The sequence below is a fragment of the Meles meles genome, chromosome 8 (genome assembly GCF_922984935.1).
Source record: "Meles meles chromosome 8, mMelMel3.1 paternal haplotype, whole genome shotgun sequence".
NCBI lineage: Eukaryota > Metazoa > Chordata > Mammalia > Carnivora > Mustelidae > Meles > Meles meles.
The window spans coordinates 20,019,669-20,027,692 of NC_060073.1; positions in this window are offsets into that span (position 1 = coordinate 20,019,669).

An 8,024-nucleotide genomic window follows, 5' to 3' on the forward strand; every position below is an offset into this window, starting at 1 on the left:
TTTTTTTCCTGTTGTATAATTGTATAGGCCAGCACTTCTAGAACAATGTTAAATAATGCTGGCTAGTGAAGATCTTTATTTTGCTCCTGACTCTAAGGGAAATGCTTCCAGTGTTTACAGACTTTGCAGAGAGAAGGTTTCCAGCATCTCTTTTCTTAGTCTTTTCTTTAATTGTGTTCTTTTTGTCAGGTTTCATACACGGTTCTGTTGGCTTCATAAAAAGAATTTGGAAGTTTTCCGGCTTTCTCTTTGCTCTGGAACAATTTAAATAGCAGGTAGAATTCACCCATGAAACCATCTGGACCTGATACTTTTTTGGGGTATAGCTCTTTGAAAACATTCTCAGTTTATTCTGCAGTATTTAATAGGTTTCAGTTTTTTGGAGAGTATTAAAAAAAAATCTTCTGGAATTAGCTGTCATATTCTCTATTTTCCTAGAAAATCATCTTTTCTCCCCAGGGTTTAAACATTTCTGCTTTTTGGTTGACCAAAGTCATTGCTTAGGGTTCTGTTAATTTGCCCAGTATCTATGCTAAGGTGATTTCTCAACTCTTATTTCTTATTTTGTGTATTTGATCTTGACAAAGCAGGTAGGGGGGTGTCTTCCACTGCAGGACTGTCTGTTTATATGGTCACCCTGAAATGGAGGGTTCCCAATCATGAAATCCACCCCCCTCCCCCCACCTAGCCAGTTCCATTCTGTTCAAGATGGCGGAAGATTAACATTTCTTCCTTTACCTGGCTTTAGCTGTGACCGTTTGCCATGTGTCAGACCCTGTGCTAAACTTTTTACTTTTGTTTTCTCACTGAATTCTCACAGCATCTCATGAGAGACGAAGAACTGCATTATTATTCCCATGTTGCCAGCGAGGAAACAGAGACTCAGGGAGATTAAGTAACTCACCCAAGATCCCACAGCTAGCTGCTGGCAAAGCTGAGGTTCTGTCCACCTCAGGACCCATTTGAATGACAGGGCCCTGCCCCACCCCCCAGCCCCATTCTGCATTTGCTTTTCACCTCATCTGCAGTCAGCAGCACAGGATTGGCTCGAGGTGGTGGACTTCTAACTCAGGCCCATGTTTTCTGCACTTTTTATTTAAAGATTTAATTTATTTATTTAACAGACAGAGATCACAAATAGGCAGTGAGACAGTTAGGGGGAGGGGGAAGCAGACTACCTGCTGAGCAGAGAGCCTGATGTGGGGCTCGATCCCAGGACTCTGAGATCATGACCTGAGCCGAAGGCAGAGGCTTTAACCCACTGAGCCACCCAGGCGCCCCACTTTTTTTTTTAAGGATTTTATTTATTTATTTATTTATTTTTAAAGATTTTATTTATTTGTCAGAGAGAGAGAGAGAGAGAGAGCACTGGCAGACCGAGGCAGAGGGAGAAGCAGGCTCCCTGCAGAGCAAGGAGCTCGATGTGGGACTGGATTCCAGGACGCTGGGATCATGACCTGAGCCGAAGGCAGCTGCTTAACTAACTGAGCCACCCAGGCGTCCTGGATTTATTTATTTTAGAGAGAGTGTGTGCACACAGGTGATGGAGGACAGGGGCAGAGGGAAAGAGAGAGAGTGAAATCTCCAGCAGCCACCCTGCTGAGCGTGGAGCCCGACGTGGGGCTGGGTCCCAGGACCGTGAGATCATGACCTGAGCTGAAATCGAGAGTCTGGCACTTAACTGACGAGCCACCCAGGTCCCCCTGTTTTCTGCACTTCTCGTGTCTCACAGTGTGACCCCACTCCATCTCCTCGATGATGTTTGAGGGCTCGTTCTGTGCTAGCTACAGCGCTAGGTGCTGGCACAATGGCTCTCAGGCATGGTGCTTATAATCCAGTGGGGAAGGAGCTGTGTCATCTGCTAAATGATGAAGTTTATTTAACTAGCAGTCCCCCACCCCACCCCACCAAAACCCAGGCATCAAATCATAGTGCCTTGAGGTAGAATTGTTGAGACAGCCCGGGACTGGTTTGAATTGCGCAGGTCTGCCCCTTAACGGCTATATGATCAAGACTTGCCACTCCATTCCTCCGAGCCTCTTTCCACGTCTATAAAACGTGGATAACATCACACACATTTTTCACGTGGCAGGCATATGTCTTAGAGTTGATGGGTGTCTCTCCAGGATCCTTGACAGTGTTGTTGTTTCTGCTGCCTGTGCCATGAAAGAGTGGTGTGTCCTATGGATGGTCTTTGATTTGATGACATATGATAATAATCACATGGTTGTTGTGACAATGAAGTGACATAAAAGAGGAAGGCTCTGTTAAATAGTGCAAGGAGATGGGCTGGTGCTCTAATCCAGAGTTGGTCATCATTACCTTGCTGGGTGATCCGGGATTGGGGGGTGGGAGGCAGGTGACCGACATCGTGTGGTTCCCCCCAGTTTCCTTCTCTGGTCTTCCGTCTCAGCAAAATGAGAGATTTATTTAATTTGTTAATTCAGCGGGCATCTCCTGAGCCCATTTTCTGGGCCAGGCGCAATGCCCCTGGGCCATGGGAGTCCCTGGCTCAGTGGGATGCCGACAGGGAAGAGATTTTCCTTGTGAGCAGTGCGATGACAGAGAGAGAGACAGGAAGGGTGAGCTGATCTCATGGGGCTCTTCCAGCTTTAAATTCTGTTCTTCTGGAAGGAGGAGGGCCAGATAGGGTTGTTGTGTTTGGAGAGGCCATATGGTGTAGGGGTTAATGCACAGGCTTTGGGGTGGAGCCATCTTGGGCCAGTGATTTCTAGCTGTTTGACCTTGGGGCAGTGACTTAACCAATCTGAGCCTCAGGACCCTTATCTGTGAATGGAGAGTAACAGTAGTCCTGAACTCATAAGATTGAAATGCGGTATGTAAATCACTCAGCTCAGTGAGGGGTAGTAATAAATGACTAATGAATGGTAGTCCTCTCCCTCCTTCCCTCCTTCCTATTCTGCCTCTCCCTCCTTTCCCTCCTCCTTCTCCCCAGTTCACTTTCTGTACTTGAGAGGCAAAAACCTATTGGTGCAGGAATTCCTTGTCCAAAATTTCCTACTTTCTGTTTGGAAGTTGGCACAGAAAAAACAACTCTGGTGGATAAATTTGCCTCTCCCATTGCCGGCCTTTGCAGTGGCTCCCTAACCTTGCTGGAAAAAGTAACCTCCCTAACCTCCCTAACCTCCCTAACCTCCATTCACTGTGCTTGCCCTGTGGCCAAAGGGACTCAAGCGGGGCATTTTCCTCTGTGAGGCCGGGTTGACACAGAACCTAAGGCTTAGGTACTTTTCAAGGGCCTATGAAAAGGTCTGAAATCCAGAAAAAGCTATTGGCTCCAAAATGTGAAGAGGAAAATGTAAAATCAAGAAATGTTTAATTAGAAGCCTATTAAATGCCACAGCGTGTTAACATCATGAATTGTTGAAATTTACAGTTTCTTTATGTTTGAAAACAATTTGTAGGTTGGATTTTTTGCACTTTGCCAGAGTTCCCAAACATGTACAATAGTTATTACTGAGAAATTATAGCCAATTATAAATTAAGTGAGTTGTTCACCAGTTGTAAATTAAGTATGTTTAGCCAAATTCCAGTTGTAAATTAAGTATGTTTAGCCAAATTCAATAGCGAAAGTATAAAAAGCCCCTTCAAAAAATTTTCAGTTAAGATTGTTATTATGGAATATTTTAAAGTATTTTAAACAATGTAAGCCCTCTCTCAGGTCTAGGAAGGTCTTTAAAATGCTTATGCTGTGCTTGGGAGGTTGTTAACCCTCTTTTTAGTTTCCTCCTCTCCCAAGGATAGCTGACTTTTCTAGCCCTTTGTGAGACATCTAGCATTTAGAATTTGTAATAATTTTTGCAAATATTCACAGTGTAATGAAAAATTGCAGGACATTAAACTACAGATCAGTTTGATCTCAAGTAGTTTAAAAAATTCATACATGCATTAAAAAAAAGACTAGAAAGAAAGATACTAGAATGTTAATAGACTCTCTTGGTAGAACGACATGCATAATTATCTTTTCTTTTTTATAGTTTTCAGACTTTCCAAATTTTCTACAATGAAAATGCATTACAATCAGAAAAACAATTTTGGTAGTTAAAAATTTTTTTTCTTACTACAAAGTAATTTATGCTCATTATAGAAAAATCACAAAATACATATAAGCATAAGGAAGGAAAAGAAACATGCAAATTCCACCCACCCAGAGACAACCACTGGGTCCTTCCAGACCTTTTTTATGCATACATAAACATTTATATTTTTGTCACAAAATGGGATCATTCTGGACATAGTACTGTTTTGAAACCTGCTTCTTTCCCTCACAATATATATTGAGAACATTTTTTTTTAATGTCAACAGCACATTTCCACAAGATGATTTTAATGGCAGCATACCACATTTTCCGGATTAACCATAATTTACATAACCTCTAATTATTAGACATGTATATTGCTTCCCAATTTTCCCTATTACAAAGAGTACTGTAATGAAAATATTTTAAAGCATTTTAAGAAGTCTTTATTTTCATGAGGAAATCATAGAGCACTACCCAACAGACATTTGTTTCTGAATGATGCCAGGCTGAGGATCCAAAGGTGTTTAAGTAGTGATCTGTGCTCCAGGGGAGTTCCCAGTCTTGGTGGGGTAGACAGTGGTGGGAGCCATGAACTCTGCCTGAGAAAACCAAGGAAGACTTCTATGGGAGGGAGACAAGCCTGGGACTTGAGGACTGAGTAGGATTTCACCGGACAGATAGGGTGGGGTGAGCAGGGAGCCCTTCCCTGGCCCAGAGAATAGGACAGGAGAAAATGGGAAGGTAGCCTTTAATTTAAGTACCCGCGTGATGCGCTGGGTACTTATACATAAGTTTTCTCATTGAATCCTCACATCAACTCTGCAAAGGAACCATTCTCATTCCTGTTTCCCAGCCAAAGAAACTGAGGGTGCGTGTTTGTTTCCAGAGGTAGAGCCAGGATTTGGACGTGGGTCTCACTTTAAAGTCCACGCTCTTTCTTTCTTCCTTTCTTTTTCTCTTTTCCCTGATGATAACAGAGGCAGTTCTGTGCTCCAGGGAAGGTAGGAAAAGGTCTAATTCGCTTTCTTTTCATGTGCCTTTTCTTGGTAGCAAACATCCCAGCTATTTTAAGGCCTGTGCTATTCCCTGCCACAAAGAAGGGCTTAAGTCCCAGCCCTCTTCCTTCTCTTCCTTACAGAGCTTGAAAGAGAGGTGGGAGCATCCAGCCGCCATCTTGGGCGTTGTTCTTTGCTGGTCTTGAGCAAGACTGTCCCTCTTCTGTACCTCATTTGTCTTGGTGCAAGGACACAGAGTTAGGCGCAGAGAGGCCTGTTTTAGGAACAGTGAGACGGAGCCTGGGGGATGGGGTGGAAAGTGGAAGGTGAGGGCAAGAGAGGTGAGCTGGACAGGTGGGCCATGCTAAGGCCTATGTTACTGATGTTTGCTAGGGGATGGACGTGGTCAGGGGCTCCTAAGGAAGAAGAGTCAGACTAGCTCGGGAAAGGATGGTGTGTCCTAGAGAGATACAGGTGTTGGAGAAAACGTGATGCAGACCTAGAATAATAATAGGTAACATTTTTTGATTGCCAGGCACGGTGCATGTAAAATATTCTCAGTCTTGATGGGGTAGATGATACTATTATCCTCGTTTTCCAGGTGAGAAAATTGAAGCACAGAGAGGTTAAGTAACTTGTCCAAAGGCACACAGTAAGTGGAAAAGCCAAGATTTAGACCAAGGCAGCCTGTTTTTACCTTTCTTTTTATTTTATTTTATTTTTTTAAAAGATTTTATTTATTTATTTGACAGACAAAGATGACAAGCAGGCAGAGAGGCAGGCGGTGGGGGGTTGGGGGTAGGAAGCAGGCTCCCTGCTGAGCAGAGAACCCGATGTGGGGCTCAATCCCAGGACGCTGGGATCATGACCTGAGCCGAAAGCAGAGGCTTTAACCCACTGAGCCACCCAGGCGCCCCATGTTTTTACTTTTCCATCTAACTTAGCTCTCATGGAGCTCTGTGAAGACAGGGGTCCTGTAAGTTTCACCACCTGTGTAGGGTTGAGCCTGTGAAACAATGCACTGTCAATAAATAGGGTTTATTAATATTTATTATGATGATAGTATAGTTAGGGGTGATGTATTTAATGTATATTATGAGAATTATATATATTAATATATTAATGATTAAGTATGGAAGCGACGTACAGACTAATACAGCAGCTCAGCAGCGGGAGGGAAGAAATGTTTCTGAATTACAATTACAGGGTTTGGTGACAGGGTGTGGGCTGAGGAGTAGAAGGGGAGGATTCTGGGTAGGTGACTCGGTTTCCAGGTTCGAGAGCAGGGAGAGGGTGGGGTTGTTAATGAGGGTCTGCCTGGGGGGTTGTGGTAGACAGTTATGTTTGGGCTGTGTTCATCCGAGGGGCCCGTGGGCCTTGGCTCTGGTCTCTGAAGAGCTCCTCTTGTGAGAATCCTATAAAGCTTGTTCTTCTGATTTGGATAGCAAAACTAGCAGGTTTACAAACTTCTCACATGCTAATTAAAAAACTAATTAAAACCCATCAGTTCTAAAAGGCATATGGTTTATTTAAGGTTGATCCAAGCTTGATGTTTGGTTAAACAACATTTTAATAAATCATAAAACCAATTGGCTCTAATGATACTAGTATGCGTTTCCAATTTACTGGGTATGTTTCACATGTGGGTTTGTTTTTTTTTTTTTTTCCCATTTGAAGGACATTAAATGAGGCAGTGTAGATAAAAATGCCTACTGCCTCATGGTCATTTAAAATTTGTTTTCTTTTCCTTGAACCCCTCGGCGACTCTGTGGGGCAGGTATGGTCTTTATCCCCATTTTACAGATGAGGAAACAGGCACCCTTAGGAGAGGTGAAGGAACACGTACGAGATGCCTTGGCACGGAAGTAGAAAAGTCAGAACTCGAACCTAGGTCTGCTCCATGGTTCCTGTCTAATAGATTATCCCCAAACATAGCTGCTTAAAACAGAAAATATTTATTATCACACAAAGGTGCTCCAGGTCAGGAATCTGGAAGTGGCTTGGCCCGGTGGTCTGGTTCAAGGTCTCTCAGGAGATTGCTCTCGAGCCATTGCTAGAGACTTCAATCTCCGGAGGCTGGACCAGGGCTGGAGGTGCCATCTGTAAGCTCCTTCATAGGGCTTTTGGCAGGAAACTTCAGCTCCTTGGCATGTGGGCATTGCTCTGGGAGTGTTCATGACATAGCTTTACCCAGACTGAGTGATCTGCAAAAGAAAAAGAAAGGGTGAGGGAGGGGGAGAGAGGGAGGGGAGGAGAGCAACCAAGTTGGAAGTCATAACCTCATCTCAGTAGTAACATCCCCATCAATTTCACTCCGTAGGAGCTAGTCCCTGGGCCATCCTCCTTTAGGGCAGGGAACTTCCCAAGGGTGTGAATGACAAGAAGCAGGGGTCCCTGGGGACCACGTTAGAGGCTACCTATCACGGGCACCTTTTCCGCTCCATCATACCATATCTTGTCATCTTCATCTTTGCACCCCCTCCCCCGCTCCCCGTAGAATTACTTTATAAACTTCCTGAACTTGCAGTGTGACCAGTTTGGTTATATTTTCTGGAGACAGACAATAGCATTGAACTACTTAGCAAACCAGGAAGTGGAAAATGGTTATGAGGAGATCCAGTCCCGTTCATTGCCAAGGCAGTGTAAAATGCAACATGTACAAATGGACTTAATTGGTGAAAAATTAATTAGATGATTAAACTTATTTCTGCTTAAATACACCTAGGTGTTAATTGGTAATTTGACTTGAAGTTTATTTTAAGGTGGATTTGTTATCCTGACTCTGTCCTTTAAGAAATGATCTCTGTTTAATATGCCACGAACACTCCGGTTTGCTGAGAAACATCTAGTTCATTGTCATGGTTCTTCTCCAGATGGGACTGATCAGGGTCAGACTGGCCCAGAGAGCAAAAAAGGCATTTGCTTTGGAAGTTCCATCAAGAGGAAAATCTTTCTATTGCCTGAGGGGCTTTTCTGGGAAGGCTGA